Source organism: Grus americana, chromosome 2 (genome assembly GCF_028858705.1).
Source record: "Grus americana isolate bGruAme1 chromosome 2, bGruAme1.mat, whole genome shotgun sequence".
In the NCBI taxonomy this organism is placed as follows: domain Eukaryota; kingdom Metazoa; phylum Chordata; class Aves; order Gruiformes; family Gruidae; genus Grus; species Grus americana.
Genome location: NC_072853.1, coordinates 156,912,098 through 156,936,734, shown reverse-complemented (window position 1 = coordinate 156,936,734; position 24,637 = coordinate 156,912,098). Strand labels below are relative to the sequence as shown.

Below are 24,637 nucleotides of genomic sequence, written 5' to 3'. Positions count from 1 at the left end.
CACATAAAATACCATACACTATCAGCTCTAGTAATCTATTTCTTGCAGTGACATGTTTTCCAGTCTGTTTTCCAGTGCTGACATGGGCCAGTTCCTCAATACCGTGTCCTCAAATTGCTGAGTAGCAGGTAGAATTTTTTTTTTCTCAGGCCCCTTTGAAATATGCCATTTTTCCATGGAAAGAAGGAAGAACCAGAGATTGAACCTGACTGATGATACAACTGGGAAATGATGCTTACAACTGCCCTACATGGTGCAACGACCCTGGCCTGGAGTCATTTGTTTACTTCCAGTGTAAAAGTAATTTGTCTCAACTGCTGAGCAGTCAAAACTACACAAGCACTATCATAACTTGGGGTGGTTGGTGTTACTCATGTTGCATTGTATCATATTTCTTATGAAAGATAGATATGTAAACAAGAAACAAACATCTTAAGTTGAGTTAAGGTTCTCTCTGTTAAATGCCCTGTAAACTTTGGAGACATCTCTCATTATATACATATATGTATGTTTGTGTGTACACACACATATAGGGGGTCCTACAGAAGTTCTACATAGAAATAGAACATATTTGCTTTCTCTTTTATGGAAATGGACAGCAGAAAGAGGAAAATAAAGTGAAGATTTTAAAATAATTAAGAAAAAAGTATACCCTAACTTTTTCTTCTGTTATCTGACCATGGTTTCCATGGAAACAGGATCAGACACATCAGTAGCAGGAAGAACTCTCACTTAAAGGTGTCACCTACAGAGAGGAACTGGTACCCGGCACAGACACACACCCCAGCATGAACACTCTGAGAACTCAACGTGCCAATGCAGATCCGCTGTCAGCGGTTTGAAGCAAAATACTAGACTTGCAAAGGGAGAAAAGGAAGACCAAACCCTCTGCCCTCTGCAAATCAAGACTCTTAGACATAGTTCGTGCTAGGCAGGAAAAAATGTAGGCACACAGCATCATTAGTTACTTTGGATTACCCTGGCTTCATATAGTATATATATATTTATATATTTTTTAAAAATATATATTTTTTTATATATATATATATATATACACACACCGAAATTTACACCAAAAGGGCAAGGTCTGGTTTTGTAAATGAGAAGTGCTTTAATCACATGCTGCAACACTCGTTTGCTATTGAATAAGCTGAAAAAATCCAAGGGACGCTCATGCACGGAGAATAGAAGGCAGGAAGTGCCTATGGAAACATATTGCTCAGCCATAGCAGTGACTATGTCCGGGTCCCACCAATAGTATGTTCTACAAGTAGGGAATGAACATTGTCATAGCTTCACCAAAAACAAATAAAAAAAGAGCCATTTTCCATCAAATCCTGGCCACCTATAAGTGGCTGACCCTGGGTACATCATTTACTTGAACTTCTTATCGATCCCATCTCCCTGGGGTCTGACTCACTAGGACCATCCATCTACTGTGCCCTAACGTCCCCGACTCTGACCTGACTCTCATGGCTCCCGTTCACGCTCAGAGTTGTCCCATCCCAAAGGTTAATCTTGCTCAAGAGTAACTGTATTACAGATAGAGCTTCGTTACTTAATTAAGGTATAGAACTAATTGTCTATAACAATGTCATCAAAAGGCTGTTTGCTAGGGTACAGCACTGGAATAATTTACATAGAGAAGCTCAGAGACGGACCGTAAATAACACGCAAAAGCACAGTCGTCTTTGTTTCATTATGAAACAAGAATGAAGGGAGTCAGTCGTTGGCATTGGGGTTATTGACAATACAGATACACATCAAGCCTATTACAGAACCTGACATTCCTGGTTTATTTTCCCTTTTGATTTTTTTAACACCCTGTGTTTCTTGTTTAACAAATTGTTCTCAATATGACGTATTCACAATAAGCCCATAAGCACAAACTGCAACACAATTTCCTGCTAGCTTCAGTAGAAATACATTAATCCACTGGATATTTCCCAGGACAATATTATCTCTCATGTGCAGGCTATATTTCTCTCATTCGGCTGCAAAGGGGAGAAAAAATCCTTGAAAATCTGTCTGAAAAGTGACATGCAAGAAAGTCATAGGTAGACTGCCTCTTGCTCATGTGAAGACTTTCCTATCTATCTATCTATTTATCTATCTACCTATCTATCTATCACCCATCTTTCTTGTAACACATAATTTACTAAAACCCTCCCTGAACATGACAGTGAAGTTAAATAATGAAAGAAAGGCAAGAAGGTAGTTAGGCTGCTGTACTCCTGATTGCTTTGAAATGCTGCTGTCATCTGTTTCTAACCACTGTGTATCACAAGAGCATTTTGCATATCAGGAAAGGAAGAATACTGTCAGTTTTGTGTTTGAAGACAGGCATCTTTTAAATACCCACTGCTGTTATTCACCCTCTCATTTTCAAGGCCACATATGCTGCCGTGCCTTATAAAGATGCAATATTAAATGCTACCAGGACACTAGAGGTGGTTGATTACTGGCCTCTTATGACCTACAAGGCTAAAACACTAACTTGTTCTTCACTGTCTTGTCAGCTGGTAATGAGAAATGCTTTCCTCCAAAATAAATAAAAAAGGAAAACTACCTTAGAGTAAGTTCTAGTTTTAAAGACTAAGATATTTTTTCCCCCTTTCCCTTTCCCAGACTTAGAAGATTTTTTCTCCTTTTCCCTTTCCCTTTCCCTTTCCCTTGCCTTGCCTTTCCCATTATGCAGAGCAAGTAGTAATGTCTCTGCAACTCAGAGAAGACGGAGCTTGGGATAGAGCCCCATGCAGATGTCATTCTGTATGAACGCGCATTCCTCCTTGCCTTTCCCAGGCATTTCAACACTGTTGGATATTTTAGAAGACCTGCTGGTGAGCTCCTAACAAATTCAGATTGTGTTGACCTTCCAGAACATTGTGTTCCTGGTGTATACCAGGCCAAATCTAGCAGGTCGGGATCCCTGATCTTCCTAGGGAAAAGTGGGATCTGTGAGAGATGGCTGCACATCCCCATAGCCTGAGGATATCTGCCATGTATTTTGTAGAGGCATTCTGAGGAAGCGTCCCGTGAATCTTCTTGCAAGAGCCAGCTCCCTGTAATTGCAGCTGTTATGGTGGAAACAGAGAGCCAAAACCATTGCAGCCATGCAGTAGAGGAAAGATGAAGGACAGACTGTTGGGAAATACTAATCTTTGGGTAAAAGTGTTACTGGGGGGACATGGGACTACTCAGTGGGAAGCTTTCAAAGAAAAAGATTCTTTGGGGAAATTTCTGGCTAGGAAGGAAAATCTGCAAGAAAAGCTTTTTTCTTTAGTTCTTAGTAATTTCTGTAGTTCTTAGTAATTCCTGGAGCTGGACATCAGCAGTGCTGAGAACAAAGATGAGAGAGTGGAAGGGAACAGATCACAGCTGCCGAAGGCTTCGATTTCACTCCTCCTCCCCTTAGAAAGCTGCCTGCTTTCAAAGTGGGGAGACGGAGATCCTCCCGTCTTGCTGATAGATAATTCCAGCTGAAAACAAACTCTACGATCAGCCTGCCACAGGGGCTTGGTTTGACTCTGCCTCGTCATTTGTGTGGGAGAAAGAGATCAGTAGTTGTGTGAATTTTTCTAGCCCCCTGTCCCTGGTTCAGGTGTCCCTACTAATAAGTCAACCTTTGACACTTCAGAGCAATGGCTGGGTTTAGTTCATGTTTAATTAAACCACTCACCCATTTCACTAATAAGCACCTCTGTCTTCCTCAGTCCTTGCGATAGGATTGCGTTTTCACAGGCACCACCATCAGCAACAGGTGAGTGCTTTTGTTTTTCCAACTAACGAGTATTCCTGAGTATATCTGAACAGCAAATACTTTATTCTTAGGAAGTAAGAGCCATCCAAAATAAGCTCCTTTTCACTATGGAAATCAATTCTCTAGGACAGGAACTAAAATATTTATTTGGCTGAGGGTGCATGGACAGGAATATCCCAAGCAAAAATGGAAGATTTGCCGCTGAATAGAAACGGAAATTGGAAGACTTGAAAGAGGTGGCTATTATGGCACTGACCTGTCTCTGAAGGAGTGGCTTTTGCACGTATGTGCAACCTCACAAATGCACAGGGGCTCTCCCATACAGATCTGCAGGGCAAGGTTTGGAAGTGAGAGTGGAAGGGGTTAAAGAGATGGACACAGCAATGTGGTACTGCATAGGTGCTTTTGCCTTTGACCATAGCTAGAGCTTTGGGTGCTTTGGAAAAAAGGGCTTAAAAGTTCTGATTTGGAAATGCATCCAAACTGAACTTTCAGGCTTGGCAGGCAGAGAGGATTTGTCCTTGGTTTGGGAAGAATAGCCCTTGGAGCTCCAGAGGGAAAGAGCAGAAAAACAGATGGAAGGAAATTAATTCAATAAAAATAAATTAGACCTTTTAAACAGTATTGTTTTTAATATTTATGATGCAAAGAAGATTTGCATTTTTCTGTCAGTAAAGTATATGTCTCCATTTGACCTTCACTCCCTAAGTGAATGCTTTATTTAGCCTGAATGGCAGACATTTTTCTGTCTTTTCATGGACATTTTAAGAAAACCTGGATGCTGCTATTTTTTTATTCACATTGTAAAATGATCCTTGATGATAAGAAAATGGTAATATTTGGTCATACCACATGACTGGATCAAGGTAGCCAATGATCTGTATCTGGGTTGCTACAGCGTGATATATTATACTTCATACGATCTGCTGCAGGCAGAAATCTTAATTAAGGCCTTTCCTAAAGAGTGACCTTCAGGGACTGCATTTTTGAATTGGTGTAAAAATAGACAAATGCCCTAACAGCATTAGGGGAGTTGTGGAAGAGTGTTAAATGTACAGCTCGTCTACACAAACAATGATTATTTGCTGCTATTATCGAATGAGTTGTGAGGCTTTTTCAGCAAATAATCAGCCTTAATGTCTACAGAAAGAGATTTCAACTTGATGTGCAGAGCTCAGGTACTCAGCTTTTCCTCCATGCTTCCAACATAAGTTGCACGTCTAATTTGAGAATATACTCCCCTGGGCTCTATTCATCCATATTTTACCACCCTTATGGATATTCACTGTTTTGGGATCCCTCTAATTAGCTCTCCACATGTGGTGTCTTGCTCGGCTTTCATCAGTAATCCCCGGCACGCAACGGCACCGGGCAGGTTTGGCTGGGCAAGCAGCGGATTGTAAACAGCTCTTAGGAAGCGAATTAACCCTACGCACAATAAAGAGTTTGTAACAGTAGCTGCAGCCGTGCAGGATGCTAGTGGGATGTGTACAAGTATCTCCAGGCTGTTTTGCTATGAATTCTCAGCTGAAACATTGTTATGATGCCAGACATGGGCTTTTAGTATTTCTTCCACCCCAACCAAACTGCGGAACTGCCTGGCAGTTTCGTGCTGTGGACACACAGGGGCTGAGATAAGGCCACCAGCTTCACCTCCCAACACGGACCCAGGCTCGGATTTGACCTGCAGAGACAACAGGAGAAGGCATGCAGTGCCGGCACTCCTATGCCTTCCACGGGGCCGTGACATGTCACGACACACATGTTCTCAGCCGTATCAGCTCCAGGCTGGCTCTTCTGATGTCCCCAAAACTGCTGCCTCAGCTGAACAGTTTTTGGTGACTGGCTGAGGGACACCGTACACTGAGATAAGGAAAGCCGATTTCAGTTGCCACAAGTTGGATAAGCCACTTAAATTTTGAAGATGAAATATGCTTTCAAAGTAACTTTTAAAAAGCTTTTGACACGAGTTATCCCCACCCTGCTCTACAATACAGCTTTCTTCATGGGCAGAGATGAAATGAAATAGCTGCTGGAGCTTATAGAGAGCTCTTGTCAGAGATGGAGCTTTTGTCTGCTTTTTTTGACAAGCAGAAAAACCCTGGCTTTTTAAAGCTAAAGCCTATTGTGAGAGATACAAACCAGACTCTTGGCTAGACTCACTCGGCCTATTTCCACTGAAATAAGACCGCGCTATCAGTTTACGTGAGCCAAGGGGCTGGCTGCACGGAGGAGGAAAATGTGCTTTCAGGGAGCGCAGCAGCACAGGAGGTGCGGGCACAGCACGCACGGAGGAGCCCGAGCTGCCCGATCGGCCGAGCCCTGCTCCAGCCCCATGGGGACGCGCTGGGCCCCGCTGGCACCGGTGGCACCAGCCCGTGAGCGGCCCTGGACACGCCGCACAGCGCGCCGCAGGCATCGCTCGGAGCACCAGCTCCTGTCCAAGTGATTTGCATGAAATGCTTCTAACGTCCCGTGCTCATAGTTCTTACCATCGTGCTTTTCTGTAAATAAATATTCACCTGCACGTCCCAGAGCCTCCAGCCTGACAGGATTCATCCCTGGTGTAGCTGGGACACTGCGGCAGCTGGGACAATTTCTCTTTTTATTACCAGTTCTGCTACCGCTCTTCAAACATGACCTGAGGAAAATGACCTCATCTTGCTGTTACAGTTTCCCGACCTACAAAAGAGAGCTGATTTTGCTTATCTGAGGGGAGCAGGGAAAAGCCTAATGCTTGCCAAAGAGCTTAAACTTGCTCCAACACAAGATGCAACAGATGCACAGGAGGATGACAGCAGACCTTTTCTCTGAAGCATCGTACCACAAAGCCTGCTAATGGCCCCAGTTAAAGCCTCGGCAGAAAAAAACAGACGGTGAGTCATCCATGCTTCCCAGCGGGATGTCCGGCAACATCCCTGCCCTCCTGCCACTGCAGAAGCACGGGGTCAGCAGTCCAGTTTGAGTGGAGCGGCTGTGAGTGCCATGATGTCATACAGCCTCCTCCATGCACCGTGCCGTAACCGAAACGGCTTCTCAGGCTTCGTTCCAGGCTGCTCGGCTGGCAGAACCCCGAGGTAAGGAAAAATAAATAATGAACCAAAGAGACAGCTCACTCTCAGCCTCACACGTCGTCGAGGAGATAACAGGCCGATGCGTATAATGATCTGCGCTAAATCATTTGCCACATCAGTATCAGAAGCTCTCAGCTTCATTCAGGGGCTCTCTCATCCAAACTGCATGCGAGATGACAGTGTTAATACATCAATGCCTGCAAAGGTGGCTGTAATGAAATCTGTCAGTGTTGCTCCTGCACCAAACACTACTTGAAAAAGCAGATGTGTAGCTCAGATTCAGTTTATTACTGTCTGAACCTTCCTCACTTACAAAACCAAAGAGTGGTTAAGGGGAAAAATCCCTGGCTACTGAAAGTTGCAGTAGCTGTTGCATGCAGCTTGGAGCACAGCAGGAACACTGTCTGGAGCCTGCTGCTGCTGCTGTATTATTATTATTATTATTATTATTATTATTATTATTATTATTCTATAATAACAAATTTCAAAGACCTCAAAATATTTCAAGGTGTTTGAAAGAAACTTCATCAAATCAAAATACTCAAGCTTTCTGCTGTTACAGTGTTTGAATAGTCTCCCCCTTGGAGAGCAAAGCCAGGCTGGCTCTTAAAGCAGCGTGCTGTGGCTCAGAGCTATGCCTCTTGTCACCTTAGGTAACATTTTCCTAAGTGTGCAGTGCTTTCAAAGCTGAAATGCCATTTTCAGAAACTAAATCCTACTGACTGCTAATAATATATAGGTTTATAAGTGCTTAAGTAATTTCCGAAAATGAGAGAAAGTCTCCTAAATAATTTTGGCACTTCCAGAATGAATTAACTCATCTAAGCCAGTTATTCTGTGTTTCCTTTACAGAAACAGGGAATGGGTATACCATGACTCATCTGTGTTCCCTGAGAACCTTCTTTGCACCCTGTTCTGTGTGAGGAAGAGCCGGCACAGGCACTGGAAATGCCAGATTCTCCCCATTGTCTCCAGACAGCTCCCGTGGGGAAGTCTGCACTATGGGCATCTACTGTTAAGCCAAACGCACTCGTGCACCTTGTGTCCTGCTGTGCAGCAAAGGTAGCAGCACATCCCACCTCCTCAGTGTCACTTCTTTCTGCTAGGGCCTGTCCAACCCTATAAGTTTGTGCCACGAACACGGAGTACTCCAGTCTTGTTTCAGGTTCTCCAGGATGCGACACTCAAATGCATCATCAGCAAGTCCTGAGAAGACAACTGTCAGACACTGAGGAGGACCAGACGTTTTGCTGTCCCAACCTACACGCTATCACTTTTTCCATGGGAGAGGTACAATTGCAAGCAAAGGAACCTGTCAGACCCAACAAATACTCTTTTCCCTTCTCCTGCCCTTACAAGGCAAAACCAAAGTCTCCAGCAGATCTGTGCTGCTCAACGTGGAGAAAACCGTCCTGTTGGGCCATCTGCTTGTCCCCTGTGGCGTGTGAGGAAAGCCTCGCTCTCCATCCCGAGCAGAGCTGATGAGCAGAAAGATATAAAAGTTTTTCTTCTCACGCCTTGTGTATTCTGGTAATTAGAGTGAATCAAATGGATGCAAGTAGTGGGTTATTTTGGTAATTGCCTATCTCTAAGGTATAAAACAGTGTATTACGTACTATCTCCAAATTAGGATTCAAAAGCAAAAACATGTGTTTAATTTTGATTTTAATTGCATTTTTACTTCAAACGTCTATTTTTCTCCCAAGTGCAAAGAGACCTGAGCAATCTTGCAGAGATCAACAAAATCTTTGACAAATGCCAGGAATTTCTCTCTCAGTGGTGCTCGGCTCTGTGAGCATTTAATCCGCTAACTTTGACAGACAGAGCTATCTAATTTCTACAGCCTGCTTATTTTTAAATCAACAAATATTTACTGCGCACTGTATTTTAAAGGATGCAATTATTAGTGTACCTCTGTTTGATTACCAATGACACAGTAATAATACCAGCAGCTGCTGAATTGTAAGTGAAAATAACCCTTTGTTCTCATTTTTCTTATCTGTAGACTGTAACAGCACTCAGGGGGACAATAACCTATGAAATAGATTAAAAGCCTGTTAAATGCTATTTTCAGCTTGGCAGATCACCAAACCCTAGCTTACCCTTAAGTTCTGTTTCCTTTTAAATATTCCTTTTAGTATAGACATGTGACAACAGTAATGTGCAGTTTTACAGTGATTAAGTAACTGCACAAACAAGAGGATTTAGGTTTATAAACTGAGTGGTGCTGCTCTCGCAGGTGAAAAGGACTGTGCTCCACCAAAGACACCAAGGCTTCTGGAAGAGGCTGTAACAGTCTAATTTGCAGATTTTTCCTCATTTATTGACTTTAAACTAAAGAAGAGGTTTCCTGTTTCTGGCTGGCAGCGTTGAACCCCCTCTTTTGTCTCCATCCCCTTTTACAGCACTACATTCAGATTAGCAGGGAAATAATTCACATTTATTCACTGAATAATTCTGAGGAAGTTTCCAACACGGGGAGTGCTGAGGGGCGTCATCAGTGGGAATGGTGCGGCCCGGGGCCGTCCTTGGTGTGCCAATCTCATTGCTGAACCTCTGCTGACTTGGGACTACGTTATCGGTCTGAACAGGAGAACAAAAGGACAAAACCCACAAAACTAGAAGGCCTAAAGGAACCAGTAAAATTCTAGTACTGTAGGAGGGTTTTGGTTTTTTTTTTTTTTTTAAGAAACAGATGGGGAAGACAGGGAAAACACAGGTGTAGGGGACCATGGGAAAAGGAAGCTTTAGTACCAGTGGAGGAAGAAGGGCAAGGGCACTGGTAGGCTGGTACTGCTCTGCTGGAAACAGTTGTTTTCACAAGGTAGGTTGTTTCTGCTCAGACGTGGGACAAAACAGATCTCGTCAAGAACAGCACAACAGGATCTGGGTCTTCTGCTTCCTGCACTATTTTAGCACCTTTGGTTTTAACCAGAATTGCCCCCTGCAGCTCATAAACTCTTCCTGAAGAAAGCTTGGTTGGAACTGTAACCTTTAACTCCCATTCAGCCTTTTTGAATGAAAACAAGCCTGTAGATAAATCCCCAACAATTTCTGAATTCAGCTGATGGGAGGAAATATAAATAAAAATTATCCCAGCTCTCACCTTTCTGAATAGTCAGAAATAAAAATAAAAAAGTTGTATGTGTTTATGGACATTTCTTTATGGACATTTCTTTTAAAATTTTAAACTGGAAATTATCATCTGACTTCTATCCTAAGAATGAATAGCCTTTCCTCTTTTTGATGCATGAAGTCCTATCAGCCTCTCACTGAAGGGACAATAAGAGCTCATGAAATTTTATGCTGTAAGAAATAACACTCCTCTGCTTGAACTTCAGTTTGCTAAAGGCACAAAGACCTCTTGCATGCCCACACGTTTCAAAAGTTAGGAAATTGCCCAAGATTGTTTATCTAGAGTCTGCTGTCCTGAAAAGGTCAACACATGGGAAGAGGACCAGTGTCCAGGAGCCTTTAAGGCACTCTGTCCTTCTAGCAACAACCCACCCCATCGTTCCTCAAGCCCAGCTGGTTCCTGGCGGTGGTTGCTCCAGCTCCTGAGCTGGAAAAGGAGCTTTTTGCTTTTGCAACAAGACCATTATGTTTTTTAACAGAAAACACATAAAACATTATTCTCCAAATCTCTTTGTATTTTCCTTTGCTTGCTGCTGAACTGTGATACTCCCCACAGGCGTTGTTCTCCCTTCCATTTATCTTTACATCCATATTCAAAGTGATATGATTTTTACCATGTGGCTCGATGTCACACTCAAATACGCTTCTAGTGTAACCAGTATCACGATACACCAAAAAAAAAAAAAATTCAAGCCTTCATGTCTGTTTATCATTTGTATTGCTACTGGAAAACACTTTATTGAGGAGATGACAGGTATTTTAGCATTTATGGCATTTCCTGCTCCAACTTCAATGCGCATAAGACACGTCTGCTGTAGAAAAGGAAGGACACAGTCCTGCACCCTCACAGCTGCCCTGTGCTGGACAGAATGCTTAAGGCTGGAATTTCAAAGAAGTCTTTGCAGGTCAAATAGTGAAAGTCCATTGTAGTTTTAAAAGGGATTGTGCCTGTTGTGCCTGAAGGCCCCAACTGGAATATGTCTGCACATGACATTTTAATGCACATCTTCAGGTTTTTGCTCATTTCCCCAAATCCTGGAGTTTCACTTTGAGCTGTGGGTTGAAATGAACACGAAACATAAAGTGAAACTCAAATGAAAGCTCTAACTTTTACCTACTTTCAGAAGAAAACTTCAAATCCCACTAGACTCTTCTGTGGAGAATGTTTTTGAAGCAAAAGCTTAGTTCTCTTCCCCTGATGTGTGCTATTATCTTTGTGCCTTAATTTCACCCATTTGCTTGTATCCCATAAAGAAGAGAGCATGTTTCTGTACACTCAGATGACCTGGTTAGGGAGACAGTGTTTGCAGTTACAGCAATAATATCACAACTCCGAAAATGAATGCTATTTAAAGTGCATTCCAGTTACTTTGGGAGTAAATTGAAGCTACCAGCTCCTCTGGTTCTTCTGTACTTTGTGATATCAGCATCCTGGGTTTATAACCACAAGGGTGCTGGGAAGTTGCTGATGATTGCTGAACACACCAAGGTTCCTGCAAAGGAGGCAGGAAAAACATGCAAAGGTTCATTGTAAGCGGTGACCTGGGTACTGGTACAGGAACATAAGACATATCAGTTATATTCTCAGCATTATTTTTTCTTTTCTGATTCACTATTATTTTTTATTCAGAGCCTCAGGAAGATTTTCTGGAAAAAGCTGAAGGAGCCCTGAGCCTGAACTCTAGTTATTGTATAACCACAGAGCAGGAGAAATGGACCACAAGAGGTCACTTAGTGCATTTCTCTGCCATTTACCATCCCAGAAGAAATTATTTCTTAAATTACTTTTAAAAGACTGATCCAAAAAGCCAGCGCACGTTGCCGGTGTAAGAGTTTCTCATAATGCCACATAGATCATAACTGTTTTAGCCATCTACCAGGACTTGGGTACCTGCGTGATGCTGATCACTGGAATGTGAACATTGTAGTCAAACTGTGAACATTTATAATTCGATCCAAAACAGTGGGTTATCTAGTCAGTCATTCTTAAAAACATAAACCAGCAAGGAAACCCCAGCCCCACATGATTGCGATCAGTTTGCAGCCTCCATTCCTGTGAAAAGACGAGCTTTCCTCGCCCGAAATGGGACAGATGGCAGCCCTATAGGTTGCCACTCCAAAGTGCCTCCAAGCAGCGCTCTCTGTACTGTAGCCGTTGTTACAGCAGCATATGCTTGCGAGATGCAAGCTGGTTTCCCTGAATCTAGCACTCTAACGCTGCATGCTGGGCTCCCTCGCATCCACGATTCATTGCTCGCCTTCCAAACCTCTCCATGTTTCCTCTTTTTTCTTTTCCTTAAAGTGAAACTTTGCTTACCAGAGATAGAAAAGCACAAACACAAATCCGTATGTATAGATAGACGTGTTCTTATTTTTTGTATATTCTGTAATAAGTGTAGTTGAATTGAGAATTTTACAGGTGGTGTTTTCAAATCCATGTCTCCACAAAAACGTACAGAGGTGCAGTTATTAGCCCTGACAGCAGTACTATGCTAGAGGTCATTTGTTGGAAACCTATGATCTTCAAGGACGAGTGGCCATTGCAACACCAGGGAGCACCCACACTCTCACGTTCATTACTGCATGAATAAAAGCAGATCTTGGCTTAGTTGCACAACCAGGAGAACAGATCTAGCTCCCAGAGGTAGACACAGTCCCTTAGGATCCAGGGCTCAGTCTTTGGGAAGAACATTAGCTACTCACAGCTAATGACTTGCGTTTGTCAAAGGACAGATGCTGTACAAGGTAAGGTGACAGTTTTTACACCTTGCATAGTTAAGCTGCGGAAATTCTTGCAGTAGGATGCTGCACATAGTAAATGGTTTTCAAAACCAATTAAATTAATTACTGGAAGAAAACTCTAACAGAAATGACTGAGGTCATACAGGTACTCATGATCCTGAGCTGCAGATCACAGGAAGCTGAGAATGTACACCACAAAAGTATTGCTATACCCATTCCCTTTTCTTACACTCATCCCTAGACTTCCAGTAGGGTCATTGTCAGAGACGATTTACTGAAGAATACGAAGAATATGAGTGAATATGTCATGCAGTCAGCATGTCCTCCTCATGGGAGGCCGACACCTGTGCTGGTGTTCTCACTGGTAAATCCTGACAAAGAGCAATGCTATCATGCAGTTAGCAAGTAACAGAGGTGAGGCTGGGTGGGATGCAGTATCCTGCCTCATCTCCAGCTTAATGTCATGCAGATGAATTGAGCACCCTGGGATGCTCAATTGGCTCAATTCACTGAAGAGTCAATATACTGAAAAAAGAGTTGGGAATGATTTGTCTCCTCTCGAAGAAGTCAACTAAAATACATAAGATGAATCCCACAGGAAAAGTGCCTATTTGTCTTCATTGGCCACAGAGGGAACCGCTGGTGACTAGCTGTCATCCGACAGTAAGGGAGCACTAGGTCAGCTCTGAACATTCCCAGTGCGGATGTCTAAAATTAGGTGAAACACTGAGTGTTCATGCAATGCAATAGCACATGGATACCAGATGAGATTTCTTCCGGCTACCCAACATGATTTTCACCCAATTTTAGCTCGAAGCAGCAGGGAGTGACCACTGGGACCTACCTTCATTAACTGGGACCAGAACAAGTATCTCTGAAACGTCCCCCTGGACTTACAGTGCTGGGTTTAGTACAGGTGACACTTAGTCAAGCATCCCATGAGAAAGTCTAAGCTGGGAAGAAATATTACAGTGTCTCAGCCAGCCTGAGATATAAAATGCCGAAATACTGTACTCCCTCTGCAACCGCAAGTCTCCCCAATGCCAACTTCTGACAGTGTGACAGCAAAGTTAAGGCCCAGCACCTTTAGCTGACAGATGACCTTTAGCTGACTAAAGCTCTGGTAGGTTTATTCCTGAGCCCAAGAAAACAAGACTAGGCTTATAAAGATTTGCAAAGGCCATGAACATACTGTTTCTGTAGATTTTTTGAGCAGGGCTTTTTTTACTCACAAGTGGTAGCAAAAGTTATTCTAGTAATACTCTGTGAAAAACAGGGCAATAAATTGGTGTCATTTTAGTGGATTAGTACTGTCACATCAGCTGCCACAGCTTTCCGCCTATGTCATCAACATTGCTGCTGCCATTCTCTGCCCCCATCGCATTGCAGTAGTTGCAGACATTACAGTTAAAGGTGGAGTCAAAGGCAAGGCATGTTCTGAATGGATCTGGAAAAATAGAGGGGGAGAAATGCTGTTATTAGAACTATAAAAAGGAGGTATGATCTTCTGGTAAACTCATGGGGTTTGGGTGGTATCAACGCTACTAAGCATTAGAACATTTTTTCTTAAATGTCTTTATTTGCATCAAGACAAAGTGGATTCTGTATACTCTGATTTCTAAATATAAGATTAGTCTAATTTAGCTTTCTTGACACCACAAGAAGGATGACTGTGATGAACTGTCCAATGCGTTCTACGTAGAAGAATATGAACCAATTGCTATGGCACATATGATTAATATCTTCTAAACTTGGTCCCGCATCCTCCCAGGGGACTCATTGTGCAACCTCGAGCATGTTGCTTATGCATCAATTGTCAAAACATGTGAACGACTCACAGAGGAGCTTCAGGTGCTCAGAAGCACTAAAGAGCTGACTGAAATTCTCAATGTTTTTTAACTCTCATACTATCAACAAAAAGAGTCCTTCTTATGTATCTTTTAAGACCTTGCAGTATGAGGGGCTGAGTGCAAAGTATAATTTCCATAGAATTATATAATGCAGGGCAATTATATATAAGAAGGAGATATGATCCCTACATGTGTTTATGTTGTCCTAAAATAAATCAATATAATTTGGAGTTCACATTTGAGCAAAATACATAATCCACAACCTAAATGGACTAGAAATGCTGGAAGCAAAATGCCCCTCAAAGACTGAATCCAAGTCTTTCCACTGTGCAGCGAGCTGGAATGGAGAGCAGCCTGTTATCAGAACAGGACTTTAGCTGCAGAATGGAGGTGGGAATATCTCATTTCACCTAGAAACTTGTTGAAAGGATGACTCTTTCAACATGACTATTTTTCTTGTAAACTTTTATGATATGGAAAGAGGAGCTTGGCCGGAACACTTCTGTATCTTTTGATGAAGACTTCATTTAGATTCAACTTATACTTCTCAGTAACTTCCCTCACCTTGTTTCACAGCTGATTTCTGGACAAACTGAGATAAAGAAATAGATTTCGTCATCCCAGCCATGAGGCCAAGCCAGTGATGGTCCTTTTCTTCCAGACCACTGAAACAAACAGCACCACTGTTGGCTTCCAGGAAAATCCAGGCAGAAACCTGTAATTCTGGGGAAAGGCGGATATTGAACGGGTGCAGAAGCACTTGTCACATTAGTTCAACCAGGGCTGTCATACCAGGACTCCTCAATGTAATGGCACAATATACCACTTCTTCATTAACCATCACATTCACTGTGTCTTACTGAGGACAGCAAAGTTCATTTCTACCACACACGAGTTGAATAAAGCCCTAAACTGGCCTCAATCCACTAAATTTTTAGCACCTAAGACAATCAGGCTTCTTTTTCATGGACTTTCAAAAGGAATCTTCCAGTCCCTGTCACTCAAATGTGTCCCCTTATTGCTACTTCTTTATGTCTTTTTTTGCCACTCGGAGTTCCCAGAGGACAAGCTTGGATGTTTGAATTCCCTGCTGAGCTCTACCGACATGACTCCAATTGGTTTTACGCTGTGCAGCCTGTATGAGACACAAGATTAAGTGACCTGCTCACAGTCCCAGCTAAATGCATATTCAGAGAGACTTGTTTATTATTTTTTTTACAGCCCCAGATTACACAGCATCCAAATCCCTCAGAAATGGTTTTGAATTTGGATATATAACCTCCTTTTGTTTGTCTGAGTATTTCTGCTTAAAACGTGTTTAGTTTTTCCTCATTTCTAGTAAGCCCTAAACATAACAGTCACTTTCAGTTAAATAGAGGAAATCTCTTTCTGTGATTTCTGGTCATCTTTTTCTGAGGTGTGGGGTGAGGAAGGGATTTAAGATCTGATTTACTGAGTTACGTTAAACCTTAAACAGCTTTGCCTTTATCTTGCCTCCTGTTTCTCTCTTCTGATTGAAGAAGTCCTATCAAGATGATTAATTTACTTTCCAGTTCTGGTGTAATTTTGTTTTTGTTTTTAGCCAAAAAACATTCAGTACTAGGAGGTTCTTGCCACACAGACCTACTCGCATTGACCTGTGTTTTGCAGGCAATATGATAGATTCAGATAAAACTGCAGGTCAAAGATGGATATTCACCTCTTATGCCTGAAAAGTAGTCAGCTATGGATCTGTATTCCAGTGCCTGAACGTAGCACGGCCAATATTATTGTCAGGCAGGCACTTAATGAAGCTTTTGAATGCATTGTGAAAATTGTCTTTGATAATGACACTTCTCTGAGCCAACAACCTCTTACCTTGCAAATGATGAAATACTTTTCACACAACACTGTGCTGCAGTAACAAAGTGTTAAAGCAAAAGCCTCATGACAGTCTTTGGGAAACTTCTATTTAAAAATGCTTTTAAGTCTTATACTTTCTATATTTCTAATCCTCCATATCAAGTTATATGAACCAAAATCTCCCCTACCCAGCCACTGTTACAGAGGGTGACTGTTTCACCACTTGAGCTTTAAGTCTGCTATATTAGAAGGCAGCAGATTCTCTTATGTCCCTCAAATATTTTTTTTTTCAATGAGAACTTGAATTTTGGTTGGTTTTCTGTGCCTGTTTTTCTCAGTAATACTCTCTTTTCTTCTCTCATTTCCCTCCAGACTCTGAGTCTTAGAAGTCACATCTTGAAACAACTATTTTACATGGTTCTATACCTCATTCTAGATGTTGCCAGGAGCATGGCTTATTTGACGTTTAGCCTTGACTCTGGTTCAAGGTCCATTTAGAAGGTCCCGTCATCTTTGTTGAAGTCTTATTCTGGTATCTGTCAGCTGTTGTTGCAGAGAACTTCTTGCCATAGATAATTATTGCCATAGGTGATCAGCACAGTGAGAAATGGGGTCAAGAAAGAGTCAAGATCCAGGCAGTTGAAAGCCGTGAAAATAAGGCTCTTAAAAATAAAACACAGTACTGAGCAAGGAGCCAAGGGTGGTCTGTGATGAACTGAACTGATCAACTCTTATCAATCTGTGTTGCTGATGTGACAGGTCACCATGTGTTGGACCATCTGGATCCTCTTCATCATGTTCTCCATCAACCCTTTGTTACAGTAATACTCAGTAATTTAATACAAAGGTGACAAACATGAGGCTGGTTGATCTTCCTGCCACACGGCAGGAAAAGATGCAGCCTCTCAACTAGCTAGATGGAGGCATTTCTACTGCAGACATGACTTGAGCACCCAGGAGCAACAGAGTATATGGGACCCAACTGAGATGGCAAAACGTTAACAGATCCCTTACACCAAGGAAAACTGTTGTCTTAATCAGTTCTTTAAAGTTTTTTTTTCTTCCCACCTGCGCCTACGTGGTTCATATTTAATGTCTTATTTATTTCAGCCAGGCAATGATTCAGCTGGACCTTAACACAGAAATAGGGATGATGACACAGCAGTGAGTGACTAACCAAGAATTCTGATAATTTTGACTTTTTAGACAATCAGTAAGCTAATAGAAAGAGAGGGCTTTAAAAATGTCCAGTGTTTTGAAGCTTTTCCTCCACACAGACCAATTCCCAAAGCTACTATATTTGGGCCTTGGCTCCTGACCCCTCCCCAGTCCTGCCAAGCTCTGCTAGACACCCTCATCCTGTCTCGTTCCTGCTGCCGAGCCATATACTGTCCTGCTCCAAAGACAGCCCCCCTGAGCCCGTCCTTTTCCCCATCTTGCATGCAGCCTGGCTGCCCACCTCCCCTGCTCACCCCACAGCACATGTCCACACAGAAGGGCTGAGCCGATGATGAAGGTTTCTCCATGGGGGAAGAGGAAGGCCCAAGGAAATCAAGGAAGAGAGCTTTACAGCAGTGATAGCTCCACTCTACTTGGCTAATCATTGAGCAATTATTTGTGAAAAATATATTTACACTAAGAACCCTCTCTTGCAGCCACGCCTGCCATGCTGACTGTGTAATGAGGCACAGGGTGAGAAATGGGGTGGGAAAGCACAAGGTTCTGGTTTGTACTCAGAGGCACTGTGAAACACTCCAGGTGAGCATTTCACACTTAAATATTTAGATGGGAGATGAGCTGAGGGCTAAAAGTGGTTCAGAAATGCGTAGATTTGGTTTTGCTTCATTTTACAGAATATATAAATGGGAGTGCGTGAAAGCAGGGTAGTCTCTGAGCAAGACCAATCCATTCCTAATAGAGCACTGGTCCATTGTTTGAGAGGTGAGCTGTTTGATTCTGTTAAAATAGAAAGAATGCAATTTGCACTGTCATGTATGCAACGCAAAAGTTGCTATTTTCACCCAAATAATAAATGAGGCAACTGGAGAAAGAAGAAAAATAGCAGATGGAGTGACAGACTAAAAAAAGATTTAAAATGAGAAAAACTGCTACAGATCAGAAGGACTCTACAAGACAATGCAACTGCAGGAAACAATCAGCGTGTCACTAGGGTTTGGGATTTTGCATACGAGAGTATGAACATGTAGAAAATATCCCAGAGATCGCATTTGAAAACCCCTACAGTGACTGCTAAGGAGAGGTTGTCCAGCATGGTCTCATGGCACTAGAAGAGGGAGTATTTCCTGGCCTTGCTGTGATCTTGGAAAAGTCTCTTCCTTGACTGTTCCCCTTTCTTTTCTCATTCTTCTTGTCTCTCTCACCTATTTATACTGTAAACACTTCAGGGAGAAATGATACCTGTATGAAGCCCAGCACAACAACATCTGGAGTCTTGGCTATGACCTTTCGGCGCTCTTTCATAGCGCTAGCAACATTACTGGTATAACAAGGGAGCAGAAAGGATTCCCAAGTTTCCTTGAAAATCTGAGCAGGACTTGATAATTGCATCCCCTTTCACACATTTCCTCTTGTCATGCATTAGCCGATCAGTATGCTTCTGCGACTAGCAGTAACAGTGCATAGAAGGAAAATGCCACTTTCCAGATAGAATGATCAATCTCTTTGACTTTGCCTGTAAACATGTTTCATCAGGGGGTCACTAATATGCTTTTATTGCCTCACTGTCAGAGATGATGCCATTACCAAGCCTGATAAAGTATTCTATAGAGGGTTCCTTTTAATTTTATTTTTTATGCGATCATGAGAGACCGTAACCGATAAATTTAGTTCAATGCTTTCTCACTATTAACTAATTCTGAGTAAATCCATTGGGGCAGTCTGGATACAAACACTTCAAAGAATTTTTACAGGATATTGAAAATGATATTCACCATGGGACAGAGGTTTAAGTACTGCGCTGCTAGTGTTTTCTTTACCATTAAAGCTACAACACTGCTAAATGTCATTTACTCAAAACACTGTATTCAGAAGGATTTGTAGCACAAGATGACTATTTGCTTTTAATAAATTTGTCGCATCAGGGTGGTTATGTTAGCTTAAATCTGGGGGGAAAGGGAGTTTGAGAAAAGATGATGCTTTTTTCCCTCAGTTTCTTTCTTGGGGCCCAATCCAGCTCCCACCAACGGCAATGAGAGTTTTGCTGTTGCCTACAGTGGGAACAGTCCCATGATCTCTGAGGGCTTTGAAGTGTTCAAATCCAAATTAAAATACAGGGTTTTTTCAGGGCAAGAGGGAGGAAAAAAAAATCCTCCAAACTGAATCAAACCAAAAATCTTAACTCTAGCAGGTCGAAAACAAAACAAAACGGAACTAAAATAAAGGTTTTTCTCATGGATGGTTTTTTTCCAGGCTGCTTTCATATCCTATATAGCACCCTAAAAACTGGAACACAGGATGTGAAACCATGGAAACAGCTGGATGCTACAGGATTTTTGAACTACTTTTGTCAAGGTTTAGACTTTGGGGATTTGACTTTTTTTTTAAAGTTAAATTGATTTTTTCCCCTACTGAAATCCATAATATGTTGAGCTTGTTAAACCTATGTTAGAGGTTACAGACTAAATTTAATTGGTAGTATTTCTTTTGATCCTAATTTAAAGGTTGATTTGGCTTTATGGACAGATTCTTAGCTGTTGTAAATCAGTTCACCTATAATGGGGCTCTGTTTGCATCAGTAGAAAATACGGTCATATGAGACTCAAATCCCATGCAAAAATAGCAGGAAGAACATGAAAAAAGTAAAAAAAAAAATAAAGTTCCTTTCTTGAAAGATTGTTTTAATGAAATGTTCTGTAAAATTAAATATTTTGCAAATAGGTTAAAATACTTCCGTGATTTTATTTCCATTCAACCAAAGAAGAAAGGGTGAACTGACCTTAGCTGGACACCAGATGCCCACCAAGCTGCCCTATCCCTCCTTTCCTCAGCAGGACGGGGGTGGGCAGGGGAGAAAATAAAATGGAAAGAAACTTGTGGGTCAAGATAAAGGCAGTTTAATAAAGCAAAAGCAAAGTTCACGCACAGAAGCAAAGGAAAACAAAAGATTTATTCTCCACTGCCCATCAGCAGGTGATGTCCAGCCACTTCCCAGGAAGCAGGGCTTCAGTACACAGTGATTGCTCCAAAAGACAAGCATTGTAATAATGAATGGCCCCCCGCTTCCTCTTTTCTCTCAGATTTTATTGCTGAGCAGACATCATGTGGTATGGAATATCCCTTTTGTCAGCTGGGGTCAGCTGTCCTGGCTGTGTCCCCTCCCAAGACCTTGCCCACCCTCAGCCTACTTGTGAAGGGGAATGTTGGAGAGACAGCCTTGGTGCTGTGCCAGCGCTGCTCAGCAGTGGCCAAAACCCTGGTGTGTTACCAACACCTTGCTGCTGCTACCAACGCACAGCACAGCGCAGTGAGGGCTGCCGTAGGGAAAGTTAACTCCATCCCAGCCAGACGCAATACAATGTGCTTTGGGTTTATTTGGTAGAGCGAGCTTGTAAATCACAGCCAGGCCTCCAATCACTCATTAAAACACTTTCCAGCACACTCCACTGCCCCTCTGGGGAGCCTTGGACTCAGTATTAATGGGCACTTTCCTCTTTCTCCCTCCTCTGCTTGCTTGGGCTCAGACCTGGCCTCCCCTGTGCACCAGCTCCCAGCATGGCCCTCCCCAGCCTTGCTCCTCATCCCCCTCCACGCTCCTTCGCTCTGGGCCTGGAAAGTTCCCTGACAGTAGAAATCTCTGATAGCCTGAAGGAAGATCAAAGTCAATTAAGTAGCATTGTGCTGCAGAGAGAAGGATTAATATTTATATTTTTCCTCAAAAAATAATATGTGAAAATTGATGCTTGGAGAGATCTTGGGCCTTGATCCTACAAGACGTTTAATTTCATGCATTGTGGGCAATCCTGTTTTTTACAGACCTATTCATAGTTCATGTGCATAAATCCTTCCAGGCTTAAAGACTATAGAGTATGCTTAAACTCACTGCTGTGCAAAAGGCACTAACAGGATGCTAATATAGGATGCAAGTGGCTTGATGCAAGACCTTTTGAGGATCATGAGATTACTTTGTACTTACAAATGCAATTTCAGTAAAACATATGCAGGATCTGGAATCTCTGCTGTGCAACCATGGAGGTGGACGGTCAGTGTGAATGAAGTGAAACCCGAGAGAAAGACATGCACAAAATTCACTCAAAAGGTTTGTAGACTGGGTTTGATTAAGACTGTATTTCCTGAATCCAGATGTTCTGGAAGGAAGTACTAAAAAAACCAGATAAAACACTATAACAAATGCTAGTCCATCAGCTTTTCTAACTCAGTCAGAAACTGCACTCTAGAAATAGTCTTGAAGCGTTTTTTCTAAGCAGCTGAGTGGATACAAAAGGTACTGATAAGCTTTCAACTGAAAGGAGTCTCCTAATCTTTCGGGATTCTCTCCTCACCAGCGAATGTGCAAAGTATTGGAAAAATCCATGGACTACATGTCAAAATCATTCATTAATACCCAGTAATGACAAAACTGTTATCTCTGTACAGTGGGTTAAATAACTGAGCCTTGGCAGCTCTGAGAGCTATGATCTGCATATGAGCACCCTATTTTCAATCTACTCTAGCCTTTACATAGATCCTAAACAGCAGTGCAATAAATCTTTCGCTGATATGGCACTTATGTTTATTTTCCCCTATATCTATTAACTGAAAAAGTCATTTCTGTATACAACATGCTTCAGTTAACTCATCCTGACAGCAATAATCTGGAGTGACAATCTCTTGAGACAACTTCAAACTTCCCACCTCTGAAATATGTACTGGAAACTCTCCTTATGCTTTCTTTACTAAGCACTGGTTTTGATAATGCGAGTCATAGCATTGTGGTGCCACAAAAAACATCATAATGCTGTAGCTGTGCAAATCAACATTCAAACTTGTCCTTAAAAAGCCGATATTTGTAGAGAGACATATTTAGAATGGGGTTTTCTGCTGAAAGGAAATATTAGAAAGATCATGATTCAGGCAGGTTAAAGGTCTTGAAAATAAAGGAGGACAATGTGTGGAGATACTCCCAAAGATGACAACTCTAGAAAGCATGACCCTCATCAAAATGAAATACAATAAAATTATCCTAAGGCATTTTTACTCATGGTGGATCCTGATCTCCAGGGAGGAACCAAAGTCTTCACAATGACTTAAAAGGACTTGGGTTATGTCCTAGCAAGAAACAATTGCAGCAACAAATGTGTCTTAAAGATAGAGCTTTATCTTTGTTACAGATGGGAAACACCACCCTGAGGGCCGCTTTTTCATTAGAGCAGACAGTAAGACACAGACACACGAACTGAAACGAGATCTGAATAAACTCTTGGGCTTATAGCAGCACAAGGAGAAATTTTACCCACTGTGGCTGTGACCTTATGCCCAAACACAGGGTAAAAATATTTCCTTTGTCACAGAAAGTTACAATGCCTCTATAGAGAAAATACCTGAGGGTTGAAATTTGGACTGGAAAAAAAGTCCTCACTGAAGAAATGAAAATTTGGTGAAAACCAGTGCATAGCTGAATGATTTGTGACCAGCTGAAAATTGCCATCACACACTCGCTCTGTACTTGCACAGCTCATAACATTCACAGCCAAGGCAAGATGCTCTGAAGAGGTCCAACCTCCAAGTGACAAAATCCATGAATTTACTTGGAAATTATCTGCTGAAACGGGAAGATCACACTCCAGGATACTGCAATGAATCACACCCTACTACAGTCCTACTCTTCTGTCAATCATGCATGCAGCACTCCGTGTAAGTGTGCAATACCTCACACGTGCATGACATGAGCCACAGTTACACATTCACATCAGTTTATATTGAAATCTCATTATACAGCTCCTAAATGTCATATTTCAAGAAGGTGTTTTAAGATAGTTCTTCAGGTGTCCATCTGAATATTTTCTAAGGTTTTAGACAGTATGAATTTTAAATATTTGTAAAATAAGCAGTCAAGGAAGATTTTCTGTCTTCAAACTTTAAATTAAGAGTTTGAATCAGCTGCAAGGAGTGTGTGTGAGATCCTCTCACTCACAGTTTAGGTCTGACCATATAACTGAAATAACCAACTGGATAACTTTCAAAACAGAAAGCAGAATTGTTACCAAAATCAACTAATTTCACATAGGAAAACCGACTTGGCTGAAAAGAATATTTGTATCACTTTTCTGCCACTTGCATATCTAATTGTTTTCATTCTACAAAACGTCTTCTCTGCTCACATCTGATTTCAACAGATTATTCCACAAACCCTGTGAAGACCAACTGAAAGTGTAATGTTTAAAGGACAAGGACAAATAAAGTACATATTTGCATAAGGTGCAAAATTCAATTAAAGTCAGTGGAAACTAGACTCAAATAAATTGTAACTGTCCCAGAGTGAACAACTATGACAATACATTTGCTTGACCTTTTACTTACTCTTCGCATAGCTTGAAAGCCTCCTCCCCAAATGTCCCAGCATCTTCATTTCTGTTTCAGTTCTGAGCTAGCAATATCCTCCTGTGGTCACCTATTGTTCTCAGACTGAATTCCTGGTGGGTTCCTGACTTGGGTCCGTGACACTAAATTTGGGAACTGTGTTGCATGGCCATCATCGTGCTGTGATCGCAGACAGTGGAGGCTCTCCCAGGGGAGACCGCTCGGTTGCTGTGCCTGTCCCTGCTGCCAGAGGGAACAGTGCTGCTCGCCCCATCCCTGTCACTCCCTCTCCTGCTGCTAACAATGAACAAGCATCTGCTTCCAGAAAGTAAAGCAGGATGTTAGAGGAGAAACAGAAACCTGAAATGATTTCCTTCTCTCAGGTGCTCCTAGGACACTGTAACTACCTACTATCTCTAACATAGTTGATGTTTAATGTGGTTTAATTTTGAACTAGTCTTTATGGATGTGCAAAATGCCTGTTTAAGAAGCAAAGCATCTGTCCAGATGGTGTCGGCACAGCTGACTGTGCCTTTGGGCAACAAGATGGACTGGATGACCTTTTGAGGTCCCTTCCACTTCTGTTTTCTCTGACTTCTGTTTTCTACAATGAAAACTAAAGTGCTTTAACACCATCCACAAGTGAGCACAACTGCCAAGAAAATATACACTGGAGGGAAAAATCCTCTTTGATTGCT

At 42.0% G+C, this 24,637-nt stretch overlaps 1 protein-coding gene across 2 annotated transcripts in view; it reads right to left on the bottom strand.

The window, feature by feature from the left end:
- The window catches only part of ADARB2 (adenosine deaminase RNA specific B2 (inactive)), a 314,861-nt gene that overhangs the window by 158,299 nt on the left and 131,925 nt on the right, over positions 1-24,637 (bottom strand). The gene's annotated exons all lie outside the window — the stretch shown is intronic.